Source organism: Dromaius novaehollandiae, unplaced genomic scaffold, assembly GCF_036370855.1.
Source record: "Dromaius novaehollandiae isolate bDroNov1 unplaced genomic scaffold, bDroNov1.hap1 HAP1_SCAFFOLD_49, whole genome shotgun sequence".
Classification (NCBI taxonomy): Eukaryota; Metazoa; Chordata; class Aves; order Casuariiformes; family Dromaiidae; genus Dromaius; species Dromaius novaehollandiae.
This window is the reverse complement of record NW_026991485.1, coordinates 423368-450775: the sequence shown is the minus strand read 5'-3', so window position 1 is coordinate 450775 and position 27408 is coordinate 423368.

The following is a 27408-nucleotide window of genomic DNA, read 5'->3' as shown; positions in this document are numbered from 1 at the left end:
GTGGCAGGCTCATGGCTGCTGGCTGTGATTGTGAGGTCACAGCAGCCTCAGTGCCTCCTAGGCCAGTGCCATGCTCATGGCTGCTGGCTGTGCTTGTGACGTCACAGCAGCCTGAGTGCCTCCTAGGCCCGTGGCAGTCTCATGGCTGCTGGCTGTGCTTGTGAGGTCACAGAAGCCTCAGTGCCTCCTCTGCCAGTGGCAGTCCCATGGCTGCTGGCTGTGCTTGTGAGGTCACAGCAGCCTCAGTGCCTCTCAGGCCAGTATCATGCTCATGGCTGCTGGATGTGCTTGTGAGGTCACAGCAGCCTGAATGCCTCCTGGACCAGTGTCAGGGTCATGGCTGCTAGCTTTGCTTCTGAGGTCACAGAAGCCTGAACGCCTCCTAGGCCAGTGGCAGGCTCATGGCTGCTGGCTGTGATTGTGACGTCACAGCAGCCTCAGTGCCTCCTAGGCCAGTATGATTCTCATGGCTGCTGGCTGTGCTTCTGAGGTCACAGCAGCCTCAGGGCCTCCTCTGCCAGTGGCAGTCTCATGGCTGCTGGCTGTGCTTGTGAGGTCACAGAAGCCTGAATGCCTCCAAGCCCTGTGGCAGTCTCATGGCTGCTGGCTGTGATTGTGAGGTCACAGCAGCCTCAGGGCCTCCTAGGCCAGTGGCAGGCTCATGGCTGCTGGCTGTGCTTGTGAGGTCACAGAAGCCTGAATGCCTCCAAGCCCTGTGGCAGTCTCATGGCTGCTGGCTGTGATTGTGAGGTCACAGCAGCCTCAGGGCCTCCTAGGCCAGTGGCAGGCTCATGGCTGCTGCCTGTGCTTATGAGGTCACAGCAGCCTCAGTGCCTCATAGTTTAGTGTCCAGCGCCCCCTGCTGGCTCTGCTTGTGAGGTCACAGCAGACTCAGTGCCTCAAAAGTTAGTGTCCAGCGCCCCCTGGTGGCTGTGCTTGTGAGGTCACAGCAGCCTCAGTGCCTCATATTTTAGTGTCCAGCTTCCCCTGCTGGCTCTGCTTGTGAGGTCACAGCAGACTCAGTGCCTCAAAAGTTAGTCTGCTGCGCCCCCTGCTGGCTCTGCTTGTGAGGTCACAGCAGCCTCAGTGCCTCTGAGGCCAGTGCCATGCTCATGGCTGCTGGCTGTGCTTGTGAGGTCACAGCAGCCTCAGTGCCTCACAGGCCAGTGCCATGCTCATGGCTGCTGGCTGTGCTTGTGAGGTCACAGCAGCCTCAGTGCCTCATAGTTTAGTGTCCAGTGTCCCCTGCTGGCCCTGCTTGTGAGGTCACAGCAGACTCAGTGCCTCATAGGTTAGTGTCCATTGCCCCCTACTGGCTGTGCTTGCGGGGCCACAGCAGCCTCAGTGCCTCCCAGGCCAATATCAGGCTCCTGGCTGCTGGCTGTGATTGTGAGGTCACAGCAGCCTCAGTGCCTCCTAGGCCAGTATGATGCTCATGGCTGCTGGCTGTGCTTCCGAGGTCACAGCAGCCTCAGGGCCGCCTCTGCCAGTGGCAGTCTCATGGCTGCTGGCTGTGCTTGTGAGGTCACAGAAGCCTGAATGCCTCCTAGCCCTGTGGCAGTCTCATGGCTACTGGCTGTGATTGTGAGGTCACAGCAGACTCAGTGCCTCAGAGTTTAGTGTCCAGTATCCCCTGCTGGCTGTGCTTGCGAGGTCACAGCAGACTCAGTGCCTCATAGGTTAGTGTCCAGCGCCCCCTGCTGGCTCTGCTTGTGAGCTCACAGCAGCCTCAGTGCCTCACAGGCCAGCATCAGGCTCATGGCTGCTGGCTGTGCTTGTGACGTCACAGCAGCCTCAGTGCCTCCTCTGCCAGTGCCATACTCATGGCTGCTGGCTGTGCTTGTGAGGTCACAGCAACGTCAGTGTCTCCTAGGCCAGTGTCAGGCTCATGGCTGCTGGCTGTGCTTCTTAGGTCACAGCAGCCTCACTGCCTCACAGGCCAGTATCAGGCTCATGGCTGCTGGCTGTGCTTCTGAGGTCACAGCAGCCTGAATGCCTCCGAGGCCAGTGGCAGGCTCATGGCTGCTGGCTGTGCTTGTGAGGTCACATCAGCCTCAGTGCCTCATAGGTTAGTGTCCAGCGCCCCCTGCTGGCTGTGCTTGTGAGGTCACAGCAGCCTCAGTGCCTCTCAGGCCAGTATCAGACTCATGGCTGCTGGCTGTGCTTGTGAGGTCACAGCAGCCTCAGTGCCTCCTCTGCCAGTGGCAGTCTCATGGCTGCTGGCTGTGCTTGTGAGGTCACAGCAGCCTCAGTGCCTCCTAGGCCAGTATAAGGCTCATGGCTGCTGGCTGTGCTTCTGAGGTCACAGCAGCCTCAGGGCCTCCTAGGCCAGTGGCAGGCTCATGGCTGCTGGCTGTGATTGTGAGGTCACAGCAGCCTCAGTGCTTCATAGTTTAGTGTCCAGCGTCCCCTGCTGGCTGTGATTGTGAGGTCACAGCAGACTCAGTGCCTCAAAAGTTGGTGTCCAGCGCCCCCTGCTGGCTCTGCTTGTGAGGTCGCAGCAGACTCAGTGTCTCCGTGAATAGTGCCATGCTCATGGCTGCTGCCTGTGCTTGTGAGGTCACAGCAGCCTCAGTGCCTCTCAGGCCAGTGGCAGTCTCATGGATGCTGGCTGTGCTTGTGAGGTCACAGCAGACTCATTTCCTCCTAGGCCAGTATCAGGCTCATGGCTACTGGCTGTGCTTCTGAGGTCACAGCAGCCTCAGTGCCTCCTAGGCCAGTGGCAGGCTCATGGCTGCTGGCTGTGCTTCTGAGGTCACAGCAGCCTCAGTGCCTCATAGTTTAGTGTCCAGCCCCCCCTGCTGGCTGTGCTTGTGAGGTCACAGCAGACTCAGTGCCTCAAAAGTTAGTGTTCAGCGCCCCCTGCTGGCTGTGCTTGTGAGGTCACAGCAGCCTCAGTGCCTCCTCTGCCAGTGCCATGCTCATGGCTGCTGGCTGTGCTTCTGAGGTCACAGCAGCCTGAATGCCTCCTAGGCCAGTGGCATGCTCATGGCTGCTGGCTGTGATTGTGAGGTCACAACAGCCTCAGTGCCTCATACTTTAGTGTCCAGCATCCCCTGCTGGCTCTGCTTGTGAGGTCACAGCAGACTCAGTGCCTCCTAGGCCAGTATGATTTTCATGGCTGCTGGCTGTGCTTCTGAGGTCACAGCAGCCTCAGGGCCTCCTCTGCCAGTGGCAGTCTCATGGCTGCTGGCTGTGCTTGTGAGGTCACAGAAGCCTGAATGCCTCCAAGCCCTGTGGCAGTCTCATGGCTGCTGGCTCTGCTTGTGAGGTCACAGCAGCCTCAGGGCCTCCTAGGCCAGTGGCAGGCTCATGGCTGCTGGCTGTGATTGTGAGGTCACAGCAGCCTCAGTGCTTCCTAGTTTAGTGTCCAGCGTCCCCTGCTGGCTGTGCTTGTGAGGTCACAGCAGACTCAGTGCCTCAAAAGTTGGTGTCCAGCGCCCCCTGCTGGCTGTGCTTGTGAGGTCGCAGCAGACTCAGTGTCTCCGTGGATAGTGCCATGCTCATGGCTGCTGGCTGTGCTTGTGAGGTCACAGCAGCCTCAGTGTCTCTCAGGCCACTGGCAGTCTCATGGATGCTGGCTGTGCTTGTGAGGTCACAGCAGCCTCAGTGCCTCATAGGTTAGTGTCCAGCGCCCCCTGCTGGCTGTGCTTGTGACGTCACAGCAGACTCAGTGCCTCCCAGGCCAATATCAGGTTCCTGGCTGCTAGCTGTGCTTGTGAGGTCACAGCAGCCTGAATGCCTCCTAGGCCCGTGCCAAGCTCATGGCTGTTGGCTGTGCTTCTGAGGTCACAGCAGCCTGAATGCCTCCTCTGTCAGTGGCAGTCTCATGGCTGCTGGCTGTGCTTGTGAGGTCACAGCAGCCTCAGTGCCTCATACTTTACTGTCCAGCATCCCCTGCTGGCTCTGCTTGTGAGGTCACAGCAGACTCAGTGCCTCAAAAGTTAGTGTCCAGCGCCCCCTGCTGGCTGTGCTTGTGACGTCACAGCAGCCTCAGTGCCTCCTAGGCCTGTGGCAGGCTCATGGCTGCTGGCTGTGCTTGTGAGGTCACAGCAGACTCAGTGTCTCCGTGGATAGTGCCATGCTCATGGCTGCTGGCTGTGCTTCTGAGGTCACAGAAGCCTGAATGCCTCCTAGGCCAGTGGCAGTCTCATGGCTGCTGGCTTTGCTTGTGAGGTCACAGCAGCCTCAGTGCCTCATACTTTAGTGTCCAGCATCCCCTGCTGGCTCTGCTTGTGAGGTCACAGCAGACTCAGTGTCTCCGTGGATACTGCCATGCTCATGGCTGCTGGCTGTGCTTGTGACGTCACAGCAGCCTCAGTGCCTCCTAGGGCCGTGGCAGTCTCATGACTGCTGGCTGTGCTTCTCAGGTCACAGCAGACTCAGTGCCTCCTAGGCCAGTGTCAGGCTCATGGCTGCTGGTTGTGCTTGTGAGGTCACAGCAGCCTGAATGCCTCCTAGGCCAGTGTCAGGCTCATGGCTGCTGGCTGTGCTTGTGAGGTCACAGCAGACTCAGTGCCTTACAGGCCAGTATCAGGCTCATGGCTGCTGGCTGTGCTTGTGAGGTCACAGCAACCTCAGTGCCTCCTAGGCCAGTATCAGGCTCATGGCTGCTGTCTGTGCTTCTGAGGTCACAGAAACCTGAATGCCTCCTAGGCCAGTGGCAGGCTCATGGCTGCTGGCTGTGCTTCTGAGGTCACAGCAGCCTCAGTGCCTCATAGGTTAGTGTGCAGCGCCCCCTGCTGGCTCTGCTTGTGAGGTCACAGCAGACTCAGTGGCTCATAGGTTAGTGTGCAGCGCCCCCTGCTGGCTGTGCTTGTGAGGTCACAGCAGCCTCAGTGCCTCTCAGGCCAGCATTAGGCTCATGGCTGCTGGCTGTGTTTGTGAGGTCACAGCAGCCTCAGTGCCTCCGAGGCCAGTATCAGGCTCATGGCTGCTGGCTGTGCTTGTGAGGTCACAGCAGACTCAGTGCCTCAAAAGTTAGTGTTCAGCGCCCCCTGCTGGCTGTGCTTGTGAGGTCACAGCAGCCCCAGTGCCTCCTCTGCCAGTGCCATGCTCATGGCTGCTGGCTGTGCTTCTGAGGTCACAGCAGCCTGAATGCCTCCTAGGCCAGTGGCATGCTCATGGCTGCTGGCTGTGATTGTGAGGTCACAACAGCCTCAGTGCCTCATACTTTAGTGTACAGCATCCCCTGCTGGCTCTGCTTGTGAGGTCACAGCAGACTCAGTGCCTCAAAAGTTAGTCTCCAGTGCCCCCTGGTGGCTGTGCTTGTGACGTCACAGCAGCCTCAGTGCCTCACAGGCCAGTATCAGGCTCATGGCTGCTGGCTGTGTTTGTGAGGTCACAGCAGCCTCAGTGTCTCCGTGGATAGTGCCATGCTCATGGCTGCTGGCTGTGCTTGTGAGGTCACAGCAGGCTTAGTGCCTCTCAGGCCAATATCAGGCTCCTGTCTGCTGGCTGTGCTTGTGACGTCACAGCAGCCACAGTGCCTCCTAGACCAGTGTCAGGCTCATGGCTGCTGGCTGTGATTGTGAGGTCACAGCAGCCTGAATGCCTCCTGGAGCAGTGTCAGAGTCATGGCTGCTAGCTTTGCTTCTGAGGTCACAGAAGCCTGAATGCCTCCTAGGCCAGTGGCAGGCTCATGGCTGCTGGCTGTGATTGTGAGGTCACAGCAGCCTCAGTGCCTCCTCTGCCAGTGCCATGCTCATGGCTGCTGGCTGTGCTTGTGACGTCACAGCAGCCTGAGTGCCTCCTAGGCCCGTGGCAGTCTCATGGCTGCTGGCTGTGCTTGTGAGGTCACAGAAGCCTCAGTGCCTCCTCTGCCAGTGGCACTCCCATGGCTGCTGGCTGTGCTTGTGAGGTCACAGCAGACTCAGTGCCTCAAAAGTTAGTCTCCAGCCCCCCCTGCTGGCTGTGCTTGTGAGGTCACAGCAGCCTCAGTGCCTCTCAGGCCAGTATCATGCTCATGGCTGCTGGATGTGCTTGTGAGGTCACAGCAGCCTGAATGCCTCCTGGACCAGTGTCAGGGTCATGGCTGCTAGCTTTGCTTCTGAGGTCACAGAAGCCTGAACGCCTCCTAGGCCAGTGGCAGGCTCATGGCTGCTGGCTGTGCTTGTGAGGTCACAGCAGCCTCAGTGCCTCCTAGGCCAGTGCCATGCTCATGGCTGCTGGCTGTGCTTCTGACGTCACAGCAGCCTGAATGCCTCTGAGACCAGTGGCAGTCTCATGGCTGCTGGCTGTGCTTGTGAGGTCACAGCAGCCTCAGTGCCTCCTAGGCCAATATCAGACTCATGGCTGCTGGCTGTGCTTGTGAGATCACAGCAGCCTGAGTGCCTCCTAGGCCAGTATCAGGCTAATGGCTGCTGGCTATGCTTGTGAGGTCACAGAAGCCTGAATGCCTCCTCTGCCAGTGGCATGCTCATGGCTGCTGGCTGTGCTTGTGAGGTCACAGCAGCCTCAGTGCCTCATAGTTTAGTGTCCAGCGTCCCCTGCTGGCTGTGCTTGTGAGGTCACAGCAGCCTCAGTGCCTCATAGGTTAGTGTCCATCGCCCCCTGCTGGCTGTGCTTGTGACGTCACAGCAGCCTCAGTGCCTCCCAGGCCAATATCAGACTCATGGCTGCTGGCTGTGCTTGTGACGTCACAGCAGCCTGAATGCCTCCTAGGCCGTGGCAGGCTCATGGCTGCTGGCTGTGCTTGTGAGGTCACAGCAGCCTCAGTGCCTCCTAGGCTAGTGTCCATCGCCGCCTACTGGCTGTGCTTGTGAGGTCACAGCAGCCTCAGTGCCTCACAGGCCAGTATCAGGCTCATGGCTGCTGGCTGTGCTTGTGAGGTCACAGCAGCCTCAGTGCCTCCTCTGCCAGTGGCAGTCTCATGGCTGCTGGCTGTGCTTGTGAGGTCACAGCAGCCTCAGTGCCTCCTAGGCCAGTATCAGGCTCATGGCTGCTGGCTGTGCTTCTGAGGTCACAGAAGCCTGAATGCCTCCTAGGCAAGTGGCAGGCTCATGGCTGCTGGCTGTGATTGTGAGGTCACAGCAGACTCAGTGCCTCCTAGGCCAGTGGCAGGCTCATGGCTGCTGGCTGTGATTGTGAGGTCACGTCAGCCTCAGTGCTTCATAATTTAGTGTCCAGCGTCCCCTGCTGGCTGTGATTTTGAGGTCACAGCAGACTCAGTGCCTCATAGGTTAGTGTCCAGCGCCCCCTGCTGGCTCTGCTTGTGAGGTCACAGCAGCCTCAGTGTCTCCGTGGATAGTGCCATGCTCATGGCTGCTGGCTGTGCTTGTGAGGTCACAGCAGCCTCAGTGCCTCTCAGGCCACTGGCAGTCTCATGGATGCTGGCTGTGCTTGTGAGGTCACAGCAGACTCAGTGCCTCATAGGTTAGTGTCCAGCGCCCCCTGCTGGCTCTGCTTGTGAGGTCACAGCAGACTCAGTGCCTCCCAGGCCAATATCAGGTTCCTGGCTGCTAGCTGTGCTTGTGAGGTCACAGCAGCCTGAATGCCTCCTAGGCCCGTGCCATGCTCATGGCTGCTGGCTGTGCTTCTGAGGTCACAGCAGCCTGAATGCCTCCTAGGCCAGTGGCAGGCTCATGGCTGCTGGCTGTGATTGTGAGGTCACAGCAGCCTCAGTGCCTCACAGGCCAGTATCAGGCTCATGGCTGCTGGCTGTGCTTGTGAGGTCACAGAAGCCTCAGTGCCTCCTAGGCCAGTGGCAGGCTCATGGCTGCTGGCTGTGCTTGTGAGCTCACAGCAGACTCAGTGTCTCCGTGGATAGTGCCATGCTCATGGCTGCTGGCTGTGCTTCTGAGGTCACAGAAGCCTGAATGCCTCCTAGGGCAGTGGCAGGCTCATGGCTGCTGGCTGTGATTGTGAGGTCACACCAGCCTCAGTGCCTCATACTTTAGTGTCCAGCATCCCATGCTGGCTCTGCTTGTGAGGTCACAGCAGACTCAGTGTATCCGTGGATAGTGCCATGCTCATGGCTGCTGGCTGTGTTTGTGACGTCACAGCAGCCTCAGTGCCTCCTAGGGCCGTGGCAGTCTCATGGCTGCTGGCTGTGCTTGTGAGGTCACAGCAGACTCAGTGCCTCAAAAGTTAGTGTCCAGCGCCCCCTGCTGGCTGTGTTTGTGAGGTCACAGCAGACTCAGTGCCTCTCAGGCCAGTATCATGCTAATGGCTGCTGGATGTGCTTGTGAGGTCACAGCAGCCTGAATGCCTCCTGGACCAGTGTCAGGGTCATGGCTGCTAGCTTTGCTTCTGAGGTCACAGAAGCCTGAACGCCTCCTAGGCCAGTGGCAGGCTCATGGCTGCTGGCTGTGATTGTGAGGTCACAGCAGCCGGAGTGCCTCCTCTGCCAGTTCCATGCTCATGGCTGCTGGCTGTGCTTGTGACGTCACAGCAGCCTGAGTGCCTCCTAGGGCCGTGGCAGTCTCATGGCTGCTGGCTGTGCTTGTCAGGTCACAGAAGCCTCAGTGCCTCCTCTGCCAGTGGCAGCCCCATGGCTGCTGGCTGTGCTTGTGAGGTCACAGCAGACTCAGTGCCTCAAAAGTTAGTGTCCAGCGCCCCCTGCTGGCTGTGCCTGTGAGGTCACAGCAGCCTCAGTGCCTCTCAGGCCAGCATCATGCTCATGGCTGCTGGATGTGCTTCTGAGGTCACAGCAGCCTGAATGCCTCCTGGACCAGTGTCAGGGTCATGGCTGCTAGCTTCGCTTCTGAGGTCACAGAAGCCTGAGCGCCTCCTAGGCCAGTGGCAGGCTCATGGCTGCTGGCTGTGCTTGTGAGGTCACAGCAGCCTCAGTGCCTCCTAGGCCAGTGCCATGCTCATGGCTGCTGGCTGTGCTTGTGACGTCACAGCAGCCTGAGTGCGTCTGAGACCAGTGGCAGTCTCATGGCTGCTGGCTGTGCTTGTGAGATCACAGCAGCCTGAGTGCCTCCTAGGCCAGTATCAGGCTAATGGCTGCTGGCTATGCTTGTGAGGTCACAGAAGCCTGAATGCCTCCTCTGCCAGTGGCATGCTCATGGCTGCTGGCTGTGATTGTGAGGTCACAGCAGCCTCAGTGCCTCATAGTTTAGTGTCCAGCGTCCCCTGATGGCTGTGCTTGTGAGGTCACAGCAGCCTCAGTGCCTCATAGGTTAGTGTCCATCACCCCCTGCTGGCTGTGCTTGTGACGTCACAGCAGCCTCAGTGCCTCCCAGGCCAATATCAGGCTCCTGGCTGCTGGCTGTGCTTGTGACGTCACAGCAGCCTGAATGCCTCCTCTGCCAGTGGCAGTCTCATGGCTGCTGGCTGTGCTTGTGAGGTCACAGAAGCCTCAGTGCCTCCTAGGCCAGTATCAGGCTCATGGCTGCTGGCTGTGCTTCTGAGGTCACAGAAGCCTGAATGCCTCCTAGGCCAGTGGCAGGCTCATGGCTGCTGGCTGTGATTGTGAGGTCACAGCAGACTCAGTGCCTCCTAGGCCAGTGGCAGGCTCATGGCTGCTGGCTGTGATTGTGAGGTCACGTCAGCCTCAGTGCTTCATAATTTAGTGTCCAGCGTCCCCTGCTGGCTGTGATTTTGAGGTCACAGCAGACTCAGTTCCTCAAAAGTTGGTGTCCAGCGCCCCCTGCTGGCTCTGCTTGTGAGGTCACAGCAGACTCAGTGTCTCCGTGAATAGTGCCATGCTCATGGCTGCTGGCTGTGCTTGTGAGGTCACAGCAGCCTCAGTGTCTCTCAGGCCAGTGGCAGTCTCATGGATGCTGGCTGTGCTTGTGAGGTCACAGCAGACTCAGTGCCTCATAGGTTAGTGTCCAGCGCCCCCTGCTGGCTGTGCTTGTGAGGTCACAGCAGCCTCAGTGCCTCCCAGGCCAATATCAGGTTCCTGGCTGCTAGCTGTGCTTGTGAGGTCACAGCAGCCTGAATGCCTCCTAGGCCCGTGCCATGCTCATGGCTGCTGGCTGTGCTTCTGAGGTCACAGAAGCCTGAATGCCTCCTAGGCCAGTGGCAGTCTCATGGCTGCTGGCTTTGCTTGTGAGGTCACAGCAGCCTCAGTGCCTCATACTTTAGTGTCCAGCATCCCCTGCTGGGTCTGCTTGTGAGGTCACAGCAGACTCAGTGTCTCCGTGGATACTGCCATGCTCATGGCTGCTGGCTGTGCTTGTGACGTCACAGCAGCCTCAGTGCCTCCTAGGGCCGTGGCAGTCTCATGACTGCTGGCTGTGCTTCTCAGGTCACAGCAGACTCAGTGCCTCCTAGGCCAGTGTCAGGCTCATGGCTGCTGGTTGTGCTTGTGAGGTCACAGCAGCCTGAATGCCTCCTAGGCCAGTGTCAGGCTCATGGCTGCTGGCTGTGCTTGTGAGGTCACAGCAGACTCAGTGCCTTACAGGCCAGTATCAGGCTCATGGCTGCTGGCTGTGCTTGTGAGGTCACAGCAACCTCAGTGCCTCCTAGGCCAGTATCAGGCTCATGGCTGCTGGCTGTGCTTCTGAGGTCACAGAAACCTGAATGCCTCCTAGGCCAGTGGCAGGCTCATGGCTGCTGGCTGTGCTTCTGAGGTCACAGCAGCCTCAGTGCCTCATAGGTTAGTGTGCAGCGCCCCCTGCTGGCTCTGCTTGTGAGGTCACAGCAGACTCAGTGGCTCATAGGTTAGTGTGCAGCGCCCCCTGCTGGCTGTGCTTGTGAGGTCACAGCAGCCTCAGTGCCTCTCAGGCCAGCATTAGGCTCATGGCTGCTGGCTGTGTTTGTGAGGTCACAGCAGCCTCAGTGCCTCCTAGGCCAGTATCAGGCTCATGGCTGCTGGCTGTGCTTGTGAGGTCACAGCAGACTCAGTGCCTCAAAAGTTAGTGTTCAGCGCCCCCTGCTGGCTGTGCTTGTGAGGTCACAGCAGCCCCAGTGCCTCCTCTGCCAGTGCCATGCTCATGGCTGCTGGCTGTGCTTCTGAGGTCACAGCAGCCTGAATGCCTCCTAGGCCAGTGGCATGCTCATGGCTGCTGGCTGTGATTGTGAGGTCACAACAGCCTCAGTGCCTCATACTTTAGTGTACAGCATCCCCTGCTGGCTCTGCTTGTGAGGTCACAGCAGACTCAGTGCCTCAAAAGTTAGTCTCCAGCGCCCCCTGGTGGCTGTGCTTGTGACGTCACAGCAGCCTCAGTGCCTCACAGGCCAGTATCAGGCTCATGGCTGCTGGCTGTGTTTGTGAGGTCACAGCAGCCTCAGTGTCTCCGTGGATAGTGCCATGCTCATGGCTGCTGGCTGTGCTTGTGAGGTCACAGCAGGCTTAGTGCCTCTCAGGCCAATATCAGGCTCCTGTCTGCTGGCTGTGCTTGTGACGTCACAGCAGCCACAGTGCCTCCTAGGTCCGTGGCAGGCTCATGGATGCTGGATGTGCTTGTGAGGTCACAGCAGCCTGAATGCCTCCTGGAGCAGTGTCAGAGTCATGGCTGCTAGCTTTGCTTCTGAGGTCACAGAAGCCTGAATGCCTCCTAGGCCAGTGGCAGGCTCATGGCTGCTGGCTGTGATTGTGAGGTCACAGCAGCCTCAGTGCCTCCTCTGCCAGTGCCATGCTCATGGCTGCTGGCTGTGCTTGTGACGTCACAGCAGCCTGAGTGCCTCCTAGGCCCGTGGCAGTCTCATGGCTGCTGGCTGTGCTTGTGAGGTCACAGAAGCCTCAGTGCCTCCTCTGCCAGTGGCACTCCCATGGCTGCTGGCTGTGCTTGTGAGGTCACAGCAGACTCAGTGCCTCAAAAGTTAGTGTCCAGCGCCCCCTGCTGGCTGTGCTTGTGAGGTCACAGCAGCCTCAGTGCCTCTCAGGCCAGTATCATGCTCATGGCTGCTGGATGTGCTTGTGAGGTCACAGCAGCCTGAATGCCTCCTGGACCAGTGTCAGGGTCATGGCTGCTAGCTTTGCTTCTGAGGTCACAGAAGTCTGAACGCCTCCTAGGCCAGTGGCAGGCTCATGGCTGCTGGCTGTGCTTGTGAGGTCACAGCAGCCTCAGTGCCTCCTAGGCCAGTGCCATGCTCATGGCTGCTGGCTGTGCTTCTGACGTCACAGCAGCCTGAATGCCTCTGAGACCAGTGGCAGTCTCATGGCTGCTGGCTGTGCTTGTGAGGTCACAGCAGCCTCAGTGCCTCCTAGGCCAATATCAGACTCATGGCTGCTGGCTGTGCTTGTGAGATCACAGCAGCCTGAGTGCCTCCTAGGCCAGTATCAGGCTAATGGCTGCTGGCTATGCTTGTGAGGTCACAGAAGCCTGAATGCCTCCTCTGCCAGTGGCATGCTCATGGCTGCTGGCTGTGCTTGTGAGGTCACAGCAGCCTCAGTGCCTCATAGTTTAGTGTCCAGCGTCCCCTGCTGGCTGTGCTTGTGAGGTCACAGCAGCCTCAGTGCCTCATAGGTTAGTGTCCATCGCCCCCTGCTGGCTGTGCTTGTGACGTCACAGCAGCCTCAGTGCCTCCCAGGCCAATATCAGACTCATGGCTGCTGGCTGTGCTTGTGACGTCACAGCAGCCTGAATGCCTCCTAGGCCGTGGCAGGCTCATGGCTGCTGGCTGTGCTTGTGAGGTCACAGCAGCCTCAGTGCCTCCTAGGCTAGTGTCCATCGCCGCCTACTGGCTGTGCTTGTGAGGTCACAGCAGCCTCAGTGCCTCACAGGCCAGTATCAGGCTCATGGCTGCTGGCTGTGCTTGTGAGGTCACAGCAGCCTCAGTGCCTCCTCTGCCAGTGGCAGTCTCATGGCTGCTGGCTGTGCTTGTGAGGTCACAGCAGCCTCAGTGCCTCCTAGGCCAGTATCAGGCTCATGGCTGCTGGCTGTGCTTCTGAGGTCACAGAAGCCTGAATGCCTCCTAGGCAAGTGGCAGGCTCATGGCTGCTGGCTGTGATTGTGAGGTCACAGCAGACTCAGTGCCTCCTAGGCCAGTGGCAGGCTCATGGCTGCTGGCTGTGATTGTGAGGTCACGTCAGCCTCAGTGCTTCATAATTTAGTGTCCAGCGTCCCCTGCTGGCTGTGATTTTGAGGTCACAGCAGACTCAGTGCCTCATAGGTTAGTGTCCAGCGCCCCCTGCTGGCTCTGCTTGTGAGGTCACAGCAGCCTCAGTGTCTCCGTGGATAGTGCCATGCTCATGGCTGCTGGCTGTGCTTGTGAGGTCACAGCAGACTCAGTGCCTCCTAGGTTAGTGTCCAGCGCCCCCTGCTGGCTCTGCTTGTGAGGTCACAGCAGACTCAGTGCCTCCCAGGCCAATATCAGGTTCCTGGCTGCTAGCTGTGCTTGTGAGGTCACAGCAGCCTGAATGCCTCCTAGGCCCGTGCCATGCTCATGGCTGCTGGCTGTGCTTCTGAGGTCACAGCAGCCTGAATGCCTCCTAGGCCAGTGGCAGGCTCATGGCTGCTGGCTGTGATTGTGAGGTCACAGCAGCCTCAGTGCCTCACAGGCCAGTATCACGCTCATGGCTGCTGGCTGTGCTTGTGAGGTCACAGAAGCCTCAGTGCCTCCTAGGCCAGTGGCAGGCTCATGGCTGCTGGCTGTGCTTGTGAGCTCACAGCAGACTCAGTGTCTCCGTGGATAGTGCCATGCTCATGGCTGCTGGCTGTGCTTCTGAGGTCACAGAAGCCTGAATGCCTCCTAGGCCAGTGGCAGGCTCATGGCTGCTGGCTGTGATTGTGAGGTCACACCAGCCTCAGTGCCTCATACTTTAGTGTCCAGCATCCCATGCTGGCTCTGCTTGTGAGGTCACAGCAGACTCAGTGTATCCGTGGATAGTGCCATGCTCATGGCTGCTGGCTGTGTTTGTGACGTCACAGCAGCCTCAGTGCCTCCTAGGGCCGTGGCAGTCTCATGGCTGCTGGCTGTGCTTGTGAGGTCACAGCAGACTCAGTGCCTCAAAAGTTAGTGTCCAGCGCCCCCTGCTGGCTGTGTTTGTGAGGTCACAGCAGACTCAGTGCCTCTCAGGCCAGTATCATGCTCATGGCTGCTGGATGTGCTTGTGAGGTCACAGCAGCCTGAATGCCTCCTGGACCAGTGTCAGGGTCATGGCTGCTAGCTTTGCTTCTGAGGTCACAGAAGCCTGAACGCCTCCTAGGCCAGTGGCAGGCTCATGGCTGCTGGCTGTGATTGTGAGGTCACAGCAGCCTCAGTGCCTCCTCTGCCAGTTCCATGCTCATGGCTGCTGGCTGTGCTTGTGACGTCACAGCAGCCTGAGTGCCTCCTAGGGCCGTGGCAGTCTCATGGCTGCTGGCTGTGCTTGTCAGGTCACAGAAGCCTCAGTGCCTCCTCTGCCAGTGGCAGCCCCATGGCTGCTGGCTGTGCTTGTGAGGTCACAGCAGACTCAGTGCCTCAAAAGTTAGTGTCCAGCGCCCCCTGCTGGCTGTGCCTGTGAGGTCACAGCAGCCTCAGTGCCTCTCAGGCCAGCATCATGCTCATGGCTGCTGGATGTGCTTCTGAGGTCACAGCAGCCTGAATGCCTCCTGGACCAGTGTCAGGGTCATGGCTGCTAGCTTCGCTTCTGAGGTCACAGAAGCCTGAGCGCCTCCTAGGCCAGTGGCAGGCTCATGGCTGCTGGCTGTGCTTGTGAGGTCACAGCAGCCTCAGTGCCTCCTAGGCCAGTGCCATGCTCATGGCTGCTGGCTGTGCTTGTGACGTCACAGCAGCCTGAGTGCGTCTGAGACCAGTGGCAGTCTCATGGCTGCTGGCTGTGCTTGTGAGATCACAGCAGCCTGAGTGCCTCCTAGGCCAGTATCAGGCTAATGGCTGCTGGCTATGCTTGTGAGGTCACAGAAGCCTGAATGCCTCCTCTGCCAGTGGCATGCTCATGGCTGCTGGCTGTGATTGTGAGGTCACAGCAGCCTCACTGCCTCATAGTTTAGTGTCCAGCGTCCCCTGATGGCTGTGCTTGTGAGGTCACAGCAGCCTCAGTGCCTCATAGGTTAGTGTCCATCACCCCCTGCTGGCTGTGCTTGTGAGGTCACAGCAGCCTCAGTGCCTCCCAGGCCAATATCAGGCTCCTGGCTGCTGGCTGTGCTTGTGACGTCACAGCAGCCTGAATGCCTCCTCTGCCAGTGGCAGTCTCATGGCTGCTGGCTGTGCTTGTGAGGTCACAGAAGCCTCAGTGCCTCCTAGGCCAGTATCAGGCTCATGGCTGCTGGCTGTGCTTCTGAGGTCACAGAAGCCTGAATGCCTCCTAGGCCAGTGTCAGGCTCATGGCTGCTGGCTGTGATTGTGAGGTCACAGCAGACTCAGTGCCTCCTAGGCCAGTGGCAGGCTCATGGCTGCTGGCTGTGATTGTGAGGTCACGTCAGCCTCAGTGCTTCATAATTTAGTGTCCAGCGTCCCCTGCTGGCTGTGATTTTGAGGTCACAGCAGACTCAGTTCCTCAAAAGTTGGTGTCCAGCGCCCCCTGCTGGCTCTGCTTGTGAGGTCACAGCAGACTCAGTGTCTCCGTGAATAGTGCCATGCTCATGGCTGCTGGCTGTGCTTGTGAGGTCACAGCAGCCTCAGTGTCTCTCAGGCCAGTGGCAGTCTCATGGATGCTGGCTGTGCTTGTGAGGTCACAGCAGACTCAGTGCCTCATAGGTTAGTGTCCAGCGCCCCCTGCTGGCTGTGCTTGTGAGGTCACAGCAGCCTCAGTGCCTCCCAGGCCAATATCAGGTTCCTGGCTGCTAGCTGTGCTTGTGAGGTCACAGCAGCCTGAATGCCTCCTAGGCCCGTGCCATGCTCATGGCTGCTGGCTGTGCTTCTGAGGTCACAGAAGCCTCAGTGCCTCCTAGGCCAGTGGCAGGCTCATGGCTGCTGGCTGTGCTTGTGAGGTCACAGCAGCCTCAGTGCCTCATACTTTAGTGTCCAGCATCCCCTGCTGGCTCTGCTTGTGAGGTCACAGCAGCCTCAGTGCCTCATAGTTTAGTGTCCAGCGCCCCCTGCTGGCTGTGCTTGTGACGTCACAGCAGCCTCAGTGCCTCTCAGGCCAGTATCAGGCTCATGGCTGCTGGCTGTGCTTGTGACGTCACAGAAGCCTCAGTGCCTCCTAGGCCAGTGGCAGGCTCATGGCTGCTGGCTGTGCTTGTGAGGTCACAGCAGACTCAGTGTGTCCGTGGATAGTGCCATGCTCATGGCTGCTGGCTGTGCTTCTGAGGTCACAGAAGCCTGAATGCCTCCTAGGCCAGTGGCAGGCTCATGGCTGCTGGCTGTGATTGTGAGGTCACAGCAGCCTCAGTGCCTCATCCTTTATTGTCCAGCATCCCCTGCTGGCTCTGCTTGTGAGGTCACAGCAGGCTCAGTGTCTCCGTGGATAGTGCCATGCTCATGGCTGCTGGCTGTGCTTGTGACGTCACAGCAGCCTGAGTGCCTCCTAGGGCCGTGGCAGTCTCATGGCTGCTGGCTGTGCTTGTGAGGTCACAGAAGCCTCAGTGCCTCCTCTGCCAGTGGCACTCCCATGGCTGCTGCCTGTTATTGTGAGGTCACAGCAGCCTCAGTGCCTCCTAGGCCAGTGCCATGCTCATGGCTGCTGGCTGTGCTTGTGACGTCACAGCAGCCTGAGTGCCTCTGAGACCAGTGGCAGTCTCATGGCTGCTGGCTGTGCTTGTGAGGTCACAGCAGCCTCAGTGCCTCCTAGGCCAATATCAGACTCATGGCTGCTGGCTGTGCTTGTGAGATCACAGCAGCCTGAGTGCCTCTTAGGCCAGTATCAGGCTAATGGCTGCTGGCTATGCTTGTGAGGTCACAGAAGCCTGAATGCCTCCTCTGCCAGTGGCATGCTCATGGCTGCTGGCTGTGATTGTGAGGTCACAGCAGCCTCAGTGCCTCATAGTTTAGTGTCCAGCGTCCCCTGATGGCTGTGCTTGTGAGGTCACAGCAGCCTGAATGCCTCATAGGTTAGTGTCCATCGCCCCCTGCTGGCTGTGCTTGTGACGTCACAGCAGCCTCAGTGCCTCCCAGGCCAATATCAGACTCATGGCTGCTGGCTGTGCTTGTGACGTCACAGCAGCCTGAATGCCTCCTAGGCCGTGGCAGGCTCATGGCTGCTGGCTGTGCTTGTGAGGTCACAGCAGCCTCAGTGCCTCCTAGGCTAGTGTCCATCGCCCCCTACTGGCTGTGCTTGTGAGGTCACAGCAGCCTCAGTGCCTCACAGGCCAGTATCAGGCTCATGGCTGCTGGCTCTGCTTGTGACGTCACAGAAGCCTCAGTGCCTCCTCTGCCAGTGGCAGTCTCATGGCTGCTGGCTGTGCTTGTGAGGTCACAGCAGCCTCAGTGCCTCCTAGGCCAGTATCAGGCTCCTGGCTGCTGGCTGTGCTTCTGAGGTCACAGAAGCCTGAACGCCTCCTAGGCCAGTGGCAGGCTCATGGCTGCTGGCTGTGATTGTGAGGTCACAGCAGCCTCAGTGCCTCCTAGGCCAGTGCCATGCTCATGGCTGCTGGCTGTGCTTGTGACGTCACAGCAGCCTGAATGCCTCTGAGACCAGTGGCAGTCTCATGGCTGCTGGCTGTGCTTGTGAGGTCACAGCAGCCTCAGTGCCTCCTAGGCCAATATCAGACTCATGGCTGCTGGCTGTGCTTGTGAGATCACAGCAGCCTGAGTGCCTCCTAGGCCAGTATGAGGCTAATGGCTGCTGGCTATGCTTGTGAGGTCACAGCAGCCTGAATGCCTCCTCTGCCAGTGGCATGCTCAGGGCTGCTGGCTGTGATTGTGAGGTCACAGCAGCCTCAGTGCCTCATAGTTTAGTGTCCAGCGTCCCCTGATGGCTGTGCTTGTGAGGTCACAGCAGCCTCAGTGCCTCATAGGTTAGTCTCCATCGCCCCCTGCTGGCTGTGCTTGTGACGTCACAGCAGCCTCAGTGCCTCTCAGGCCAGTATCAGGCTCATGGCTGCTGGCTGTGCTTGTGACGTCACAGAAGCCTCAGTGCCTCCTAGGCCAGTGGCAGGCTCATGGCTGCTGGCTGTGCTTGTGAGGTCACAGCAGACTCAGTGTGTCCGTGGATAGTGCCATGCTCATGGCTGCTGGCTGTGCTTCTGAGGTCACAGAAGCCTGAATGCCTCCTAGGCCAGTGGCAGGCTCATGGCTGCTGGCTGTGATTGTGAGGTCACAGCAGCCTCACTGCCTCATTCTTTAGTGTCCAGCATCCCCTGCTGGCTCTGCTTGTGAGGTCACAGCAGGCTCAGTGTCTCCGTGGATAGTGCCATGCTCATGGCTGCTGGCTGTGCTTGTGACGTCACAGCAGCCTGAGTGCCTCCTAGGGCCGTGGCAGTCTCATGGCTGCTGGCTGTGCTTGTGAGGTCACAGAAGCCTCAGTGCCTCCTCTGCCAGTGGCACTCCCATGGCTGCTGGCTGTGATTGTGAGGTCACAGCAGCCTCAGTGCCTCCTAGGCCAGTGCCATGCTCATGGCTGCTGGCTGTGCTTGTGACGTCACAGCAGCCTGAGTGCCTCTGAGACCAGTGGCAGTCTCATGGCTGCTGGCTGTGCTTGTGAGGTCACAGCAGCCTCAGTGCCTCCTAGGCCAATATCAGACTCATGGCTGCTGGCTGTGCTTGTGAGATCACAGCAGCCTCAGTGCCTCCTAGGCCAGTATCAGGCTAATGGCTGCTGGCTATGCTTGTGAGGTCACAGAAGCCTGAATGCCTCCTCTGCCAGTGGCATGCTCATGGCTGCTGGCTGTGATTGTGAGGTCACAGCAGCCTCAGTGCCTCATAGTTTAGTGTCCAGCATCCCCTGATGGCTGTGCTTGTGAGGTCACAGCAGCCTGAATGCCTCATAGGTTAGTGTCCATCGCCCCCTGCTGGCTGTGCTTGTGACGTCACAGCAGCCTCAGTGCCTCCCAGGCCAATATCAGACTCATGGCTGCTGGCTGTGCTTGTGACGTCACAGCAGCCTGAATGCCTCCTAGGCCGTGGCAGGCTCATGGCTGCTGGCTGTGCTTGTGAGGTCACAGCAGCCTCAGTGCCTCCTAGGCTAGTGTCCATCGCCCCCTACTGGCTGTGCTTGTGAGGTCACAGCAGCCTCAGTGCCTCACAGGCCAGTATCAGGCTCATGGCTGCTGGCTCTGCTTGTGACGTCACAGAAGCCTCAGTGCCTCCTCTGCCAGTGGCAGTCTCATGGCTGCTGGCTGTGCTTGTGAGGTCACAGCAGCCTCAGTGCCTCCTAGGCCAGTATCAGGCTCCTGGCTGCTGGCTGTGCTTCTGAGGTCACAGAAGCCTGAATGCCTCCTAGGCCAGTGGCAGGCTCATGGCTGCTGGCTGTGATTGTGAGGTCACAGCAGCCTCAGTGCCTCCTAGGCCAGTGGCAGGCTCATGGCTGCTGGCTGTGATTGTGAGGTCACGTCAGCCTCAGTGCTTCATAATTTAGTGTCCAGCGTCCCCTGCTGGCTGTGATTTTGAGGTCACAGCAGACTCAGTTCCTGAAAAGTTGGTGTCCAGCGCCCCCTGCTGGCTCTGCTTGTGAGGTCACAGCAGCCTCAGTGTCTCCGTGGATAGTGCCATGCTCATGGCTGCTGGCTGTGCTTGTGAGGTCACAGCAGCCTCAGTGCCTCTCAGGCCACTGGCAGTCTCATGGATGCTGGCTGTGCTTGTGAGGTCACAGCAGACTCAGTGCCTCCTAGGTTAGTGTCCAGCGCCCCCTGCTGGCTGTGCTTGTGAGGTCACAGCAGCCTCAGTGCCTCCCAGGCCAATATCAGGTTCCTGGCTGCTAGCTGTGCTTGTGAGGTCACAGCAGCCTGAATGCCTCCTAGGCCCGTGCCATGCTCATGGCTGCTGGCTGTGCTTCTGAGGTCACAGCAGCCTGAATGCCTCCTAGGCCAGTGGCAGGCTCATGGCTGCTGGCTGTGATTGTGAGGTCACAGCAGCCTCAGTGCCTCACAGGCCAGTATCAGGCTCATGGCTGCTGGCTGTGCTTGTGACGTCACAGAAGCCTCAGTGCCTCCTAGGCCAGTGGCAGGCTCATGGCTGCTGGCTGTTCTTCTGAGGTCACAGCAGACTCAGTGTCTCCTTGGATAGTGCCATGCTCATGGCTGCTGGCTGTGCTTGTGAGGTCACAGAAGCCTGAATGCCTCCTAGGGCAGTGGCAGGCTCATGGCTGCTGGCTGTGATTGTGAGGTCACACCAGCCTCAGTGCCTCATACTTTAGTGTCCAGCATCCCATGCTGGCTCTGCTTGTGAGGTCACAGCAGACTCAGTGTATCCGTGGATAGTGCCATGCTCATGGCTGCTGGCTGTGCTTGTGACGTCACAGCAGCCTCAGTGCCTCCTAGGGCCGTGGCAGTCTCATGGCTGCTGGCTGTGCTTGTGACGTCACAGCAGCCTGAATGCCTCCTGGACCAGTGTCAGGGTCATGGCTGCTACCTTTGCTTCTGAGGTCACAGAAGCCTGAACGCCTCCTAGGCCAGTGGCAGGCTCATGGCTGCTGGCTGTGATTGTGAGGTCACAGCAGCCTCAGTGCCTCCTCTGCCAGTGCCATGCTCATGGCTGCTGGCTGTGCTTGTGACGTCACAGCAGCCTGAGTGCCTCCTAGGGCCGTGGCAGTCTCATGGCTGCTGGCTGTGCTTGTCAGGTCACAGAAGCCTCAGTGCCTCCTCTGCCAGTGGCAGCCCCATGGCTGCTGGCTGTGCTTGTGAGGTCACAGCAGCCTGAGTGCCTCAAAAGTTAGTGTTCAGCGCCCCCTGCTGGCTGTGCCTGTGAGGTCACAGCAGCCTCAGTGCCTCTCAGGCCAGTATCATGCTCATGGCTGCTGGATGTGCTTGTGAGGTCACAGAAGCCTCAGTGCCTCCTGGACCAGTGTCAGGGTCATGGCTGCTAGCTTCGCTTCTGAGGTCACAGAAGCCTGAACGCCTCCTAGGCCAGTGGCAGGCTCATGGCTGCTGGCTGTGCTTGTGAGGTCACAGCAGCCTCAGTGCCTCCTAGGCCAGTGCCATGCTCATGGCTGCTGGCTGTGCTTGTGACGTCACAGCAGCCTGAGTGCGTCTGAGACCAGTGGCAGTCTCATGGCTGCTGGCTGTGCTTGTGAGATCACAGCAGCCTGAGTGCCTCCTAGGCCAGTATCAGGCTAATGGCTGCTGGCTATGCTTGTGAGGTCACAGAAGCCTGAATGCCTCCTCTGCCAGTGGCATGCTCATGGCTGCTGGCTGTGCTTGTGACGTCACAGCAGCCTCAGTGCCTCATAGTTTAGTGTCCAGCGTCCCCTGATGGCTGTGCTTGTGAGGTCACAGCAGCCTCAGTGCCTCATAGGTTAGTGTCCATCGCCCCCTGCTGGCTGTGCTTGTGACGTCACAGCAGCCTCAGTGCCTCCCAGGCCAATATCAGGCTGCTGGCTGCTGGCTGTGCTTGTGACGTCACAGCAGCCTGAATGCCTCCTCTGCCAGTGGCAGTCTCATGGCTGCTGGCTGTGCTTGTGAGGTCACAGCAGCCTCAGTGCCTCCTAGGCCAGTATCAGGCTCATGGCTGCTGGCTGTGCTTCTGAGGTCACAGAAGCCTGAATGCCTCCTAGGCCAGTGGCAGGCTCATGGCTGCTGGCTGTGATTGTGAGGTCACAGCAGCCTCAGTGCCTCCTAGGCCAGTGGCAGGCTCATGGCTGCTGGCTGTGATTGTGAGGTCACGTCAGCCTCAGTGCTTCATAGTTTAGTGTCCAGCGTCCCCTGCTGGCTGTGATTTTGAGGTCACAGCAGACTCAGTTCCTCAAAAGTTGGTGTCCAGCGCCCCCTGCTGGCTCTGCTTGTGAGGTCACAGCAGACTCAGTGTCTCCGTGAATAGTGCCATGCTCATGGCTGCTGGCTGTGCTTGTGAGGTCACAGCAGCCTCAGTGTCTCTCAGGCCAGTGGCAGTCTCATGGATGCTGGCTGTGCTTGTGAGGTCACAGCAGACTCAGTGCCTCATAGGTTAGTGTCCAGCGCCCCCTGCTGGCTGTGCTTGTGACGTCACAGCAGCCTCAGTGCCTCCCAGGCCAATATCAGGTTCCTGGCTGCTAGTTGTGCTTGTGAGGTCACAGCAGCCTGAATGCCTCCTAGGCCCGTGCCATGCTCATGGCTGCTGGCTGTGCTTCTGAGGTCACAGAAGCCTCAGTGCCTCCTAGGCCAGTTGCAGGCTCATGGCTGCTGGCTGTGCTTGTGAGGTCACAGCAGCCTCAGTGCCTCATACTTTAGTGTCCAGCATCCCCTGCTGGCTCTGCTTGTGAGGTCACAGCAGCCTCAGTGCCTCATACTTTAGTGTCCAGCGCCCCCCCTGCTGGCTGTGCTTGTGACATCACAGCAGCCTCAGTGCCTCTCAGGCCAGTATCAGGCTCATGGCTGCTGGCTGTGCTTGTGACGTCACAGAAGCCTCAGTGCCTCCTAGGCCAGTGGCAGGCTCATGGCTGCTGGCTGTGCTTGTGAGGTCACAGCAGACTCAGTGTCTCCGTGGATAGTGCCATGCTCATGGCTGCTGGCTGTGCTTCTGAGGTCACAGAAGCCTGAATGCCTCCTAGGCCAGTGGCAGGCTCATGGCTGCTGGCTGTGATTGTGAGGTCACAGCAGCCTCAGTGCCTCATTCTTTATTGTCCAGCATCCCCTGCTGGCTCTGCTTGTGAGGTCACAGCAGACTCAGTGCCTCCGTGGATAGTGCCATGCTCGTGGCTGCTGGCTGTGCTTGTGACGTCACAGCAGCCTGAGTGCCTCCTAGGCCCGTGGCAGTCTCATGGCTGCTGGCTGTGCTTGTGAGGTCACAGAAGCCTCAGTGCCTCCTCTGCCAGTGGCACTCCCATGGCTGCTGGCTGTGATTGTGAGGTCACAGCAGCCTCAGTGCCTCCTAGGCCAGTGCCATGCTCATGGCTGCTGGCTGTGCTTGTGACGTCACAGCAGCCTGAGTGCCTCTGAGACCAGTGGCAGTCTCATGGCTGCTGGCTGTGCTTGTGAGGTCACAGCAGACTCAGTGCCTCCTAGGCCAATATCAGACTCATGGCTGCTGGCTGTGCTTGTGAGATCACAGCAGCCTGAGTGCCTCCTAGGCCAGTATCAGGCTAATGGCTGCTGGCTATGCTTGTGAGGTCACAGAAGCCTGAATGCCTCCTCTGCCAGTGGCATGCTCATGGCTGCTGGCTGTGATTGTGAGGTCACAGCAGCCTCAGTGCCTCATAGTTTAGTGTCCAGCGTCCCCTGCTGGCTCTGATTGTGAGGTCACAGCAGCCTGAATGCCTCATAGGTTAGTGTCCATCGCCCCCTACTGGCTGTGCTTGTGACGTCACAGCAGCCTCAGTGCCTCCCAGGCCAATATCAGACTCATGGCTGCTGGCTGTGCTTGTGACGTCACAGCAGCCTGAATGCCTCCTAGGCCGTGGCAGGCTCATGGCTGCTGGCTGTGCTTGTGAGGTCACAGCAGCCTCAGTGCCTCCTAGGCTAGTGTCCATCGCCCCCTACTGGCTGTGCTTGTGAGGTCACAGCAGCCTCAGTGCCTCACAGGCCAGTATCAGGCTCATGGCTGCTGGCTCTGCTTGTGACGTCACAGAAGCCTCAGTGCCTCCTCTGCCAGTGGCAGTCTCATGGCTGCTGGCTGTGCTTGTGAGGTCACAGCAGCCTCAGTGCCTCCTAGGCCAGTATCAGGCTCCTGGCTGCTGGCTGTGCTTCTGAGGTCACAGAAGCCTGAACGCCTCCTAGGCCAGTGGCAGGCTCATGGCTGCTGGCTGTGATTGTGAGGTCACAGCAGCCTCAGTGCCTCCTAGGCCAGTGCCATGCTCATGGCTGCTGGCTGTGCTTGTGACGTCACAGCAGCCTGAATGCCTCTGAGACCAGTGGCAGTCTCATGGCTGCTGGCTGTGCTTGTGAGGTCACAGCAGCCTCAGTGCCTCCTAGGCCAATATCAGACTCATGGCTGCTGGCTGTGCTTGTGAGATCACAGGAGCCTGAGTGCCTCCTAGGCCAGTATCAGGCTAATGGCTGCTGGCTATGCTTGTGAGGTCACAGAAGCCTGAATGCCTCCTCTGCCAGTGGCATGCTCATGGCTGCTGGCTGTGATTGTGAGGTCACAGCAGCCTCAGTGCCTCATAGTTTAGTGTCCAGCGTCCCCTGCTGGCTCTGATTGTGAGGTCACAGCAGCCTCAGTGCCTCATAGGTTAGTGTCCATCGCCCCCTGCTGGCTGTGCTTGTGACGTCACAGCAGCCTCAGTGCCTCCCAGGCCAATATCAGGCTCCTGGCTGCTGGCTGTGCTTGCGACGTCACAGCATCCTGAATGCCTCCTAGGCCGTGGCAGGCTCATGGCTGCTGGCTGTGCTTGTGAGGTCACAGCAGCCTCAGTGCCTCATAGTATAGTGTCCATCGCCCCCTACTGGCTGTGCTTGTGAGGTCACAGTAGCCTCAGTGCCTCACAGGCCAGTATCAGGCTCATGGCTGCTGGCTCTGCTTGTGACGTCACAGCAGCCTCAGTGCCTCCTCTGCCAGTGGCAGTCTCATGGCTGCTGGCTGTGCTTGTGAGGTCACAGCAGCCTCAGTGCCTCCTAGGCCAGTATCAGGCTCATGGCTGCTGGCTGTGCTTCTGAGGTCACAGAAGCCTGAATGCCTCCTAGGCAAGTGGCAGGCTCATGGCTGCTGGCTGTGATTGTGAGGTCACAGCAGACTCAGTGCCTCCTAGGCCAGTGGCAGGCTCATGGCTGCTGGCTGTGATTGTGAGGTCACGTCAGCCTCAGTGCTTCATAATTTAGTGTCCAGTGTCCCCTGCTGGCTGTGATTTTGAGGTCACAGCAGACTCAGTTCCTCAAAAGTTGGTGTCCAGCGCCCCCTGCTGGCTCTGCTTGTGAGGTCGCAGCAGACTCAGTGTCTCCGTGGATAGTGCCATGCTCATGGCTGCTGGCTGTGCTTGTGAGGTCACAGCAGCCTCAGTGTCTCTCAGGCCACTGGCAGTCTCATGGATGCTGGCTGTGCTTGTGAGGTCACAGCAGCCTGAATGCCTCATAGGTTAGTGTCCATCGCTCCCTGCTGGCTGTGCTTGTGAGGTCACAGCAGCCTCAGTGCCTCCCAGGCCAATATCATACTCATGGCTGCTGGCTGTGCTTGTGACGTCACAGCAGCCTGAATGCCTCCTAGGCCAGTGGCAGGCTCATGGCTGCTGGCTGTGCTTGTGAGGTCACAGCAGCCTCAGTGCCTCCTAGGCTAGTGTCCATCGCCCCCTACTGGCTGTGCTTGTGAGGTCACAGCAGCCTCAGTGCCTCACAGGCCAGTATCAGGCTCATGGCTGCTGGCTCTGCTTGTGACGTCACAGCAGCCTCAGTGCCTCCTCTGCCAGTGGCAGGCTCATGGCTGCTGGCTGTGCTTGTGAGGTCACAGCAGCCTCAGTGCCTCCTAGGCCAGTATCAGGCTCCTGGCTGCTGGCTGTGCTTCTGAGGTCACAGAAGCCTGAATGCCTCCTAGGCCAGTGGCAGGCTCATGGCTGCTGGCTGTGATTGTGAGGTCACAGCAGACTCAGTGCCTCCTAGGCCAGAGGCAGGCTCATGGCTGCTGGCTGTGATTGTGAGGTCACGTCAGCCTCAGTGCTTCATAATTTTGTGTCCAGCGTCCCCTGCTGGCTGTGATTTTGAGGTCACAGCAGACTCAGTTCCTCAAAAGTTGGTGTCCAGGGCCCCCTGCTGGCTCTGCTTGTGAGGTCACAGCAGACTCAGTGTCTCCGTGGATAGTGCCATGCTCATGGCTGCTGGCTGTGCTTGTGAGGTCACAGCAGCCTCAGTGTCTCTCAGGCCACTGGCAGTCTCATGGATGCTGGCTGTGCTTGTGAGGTCACAGCAGACTCAGTGCCTCATAGGTTAGTGTCCAGCGCCCCCTGCTGGCTGTGCTTGTGACGTCACAGCAGCCTCAGTGCCTCCCAGGCCAATATCAGGTTCCTGGCTGCTAGCTGTGCTTGTGAGGTCACAGCAGCCTGAATGCCTCCTAGGCCCGTGCCATGCTCATGGCTGCTGGCTGTGCTTCTGAGGTCACAGCAGCCTGAATGCCTCCGAGGCCAGTGGCAGGCTCATGGCTGCTGGCTGTGATTGTGAGGTCACACCAGCCTCAGTGCCTCATACTTTAGTGTCCAGCATCCCCTGCTGGCTCTGCTTGTGAGGTCACAGCAGACTCAGGGCCTCAAAAGTTAGTGTCCAGCTCCCCCTGCTGGCTGTGCTTGTGACGTCACAGCAGCCTCAGTGCCTCACAGGCCAATATCAGGCTCATGGCTGCTGGCTCTGCTTGTGACGTCACAGAAGCCTCAGTGCCTCCTAGGCCAGTGGCAGGCTCATGGCTGCTGGCTGTGCTTGTGAGGTCACAGCAGACTCAGTGTCTCCGTGGATAGTGCCATGCTCATGGCTGCTGGCTGTGCTTCTGAGGTCACAGAAGCCTCAGTGCCTCCTAGGCCAGTGGCAGGCTCATGGCTGCTGGCTGTGATTGTGAGGTCACAGCAGCCTCAGTGCCTCCTAGGCCAGTGGCAGGCTCATGGCTGCTGGCTGTGATTGTGAGGTCACAGCAGCCTCAGTGCCTCCTAGACCGTGGCAGGCTCATGGCTGCTGGCTGTGCTTGTGAGGTCACAGCAGCCTCAGAGCCTCCTAGGCTAGTGTCCATCGCCCCCTACTGGCTGTGCTTGTGAGCTCACAGCAGCCTCAGTGCCTCACAGGCCAGTGTCAGGCTCAAGGCTGCTGGCTCTGCTTGTGACGTCACAGCAGCCTCAGTGCCTCCTCTGCCAGTGGCAGTCTCATGGCTGCTGGCTGTGCTTGTGAGGTCACAGCAGACTCAGTGCCTCAAAAGTTAGTGTCCAGCGCCCCCTGCTGGCTGTGCTTGTGACGTCACAGCAGCCTCAGTGCCTCTCAGGCCAGTATCAGGCTCATGGCTGCTGGCTGTGCTTGTGACGTCACAGCAGCCTCAGTGCCTCCTAGGCCAGTGGCAGGCTCATGGCTGCTGGCTGTGCTTGTGAGGTCACAGCAGACTCAGTGTCTCCGTGGATAGTGCCATGCTCATGGCTGCTGGCTGTGCTTCTGAGGTCACAGAAGCCTGAATGCCTCCTAGGCCAGTGGCAGGCTCATGGCTGCTGGCTGTGATTGTGAGGTCACAGCAGACTCAGTGCCTCATAGGTTAGTGTCCAGCGCCCCCTGCTGGCTGTGCTTGTGACGTCACAGCAGCCTCAGTGCCTCCCAGGCCAATATCAGGTTCCTGGCTGCTAGCTGTGCTTGTGAGGTCACAGCAGCCTGAATGCCTCCTAGGCCCGTGCCATGCTCATGGCTGCTGGCTGTGCTTCTGAGGTCACAGCAGCCTGAATGCCTCCGAGGCCAGTGGCAGGCTCATGGCTGCTGGCTGTGATTGTGAGGTCACACCAGCCTCAGTGCCTCATACTTTAGTGTCCAGCATCCCCTGCTGGCTCTGCTTGTGATGTCACAGCAGACTCAGGGCCTCAAAAGTTAGTGTCCAGCTCCCCCTGCTGGCTGTGCTTGTGACGTCACAGCAGCCTCAGTGCCTCACAGGCCAATATCAGGCTCATGGCTGCTGGCT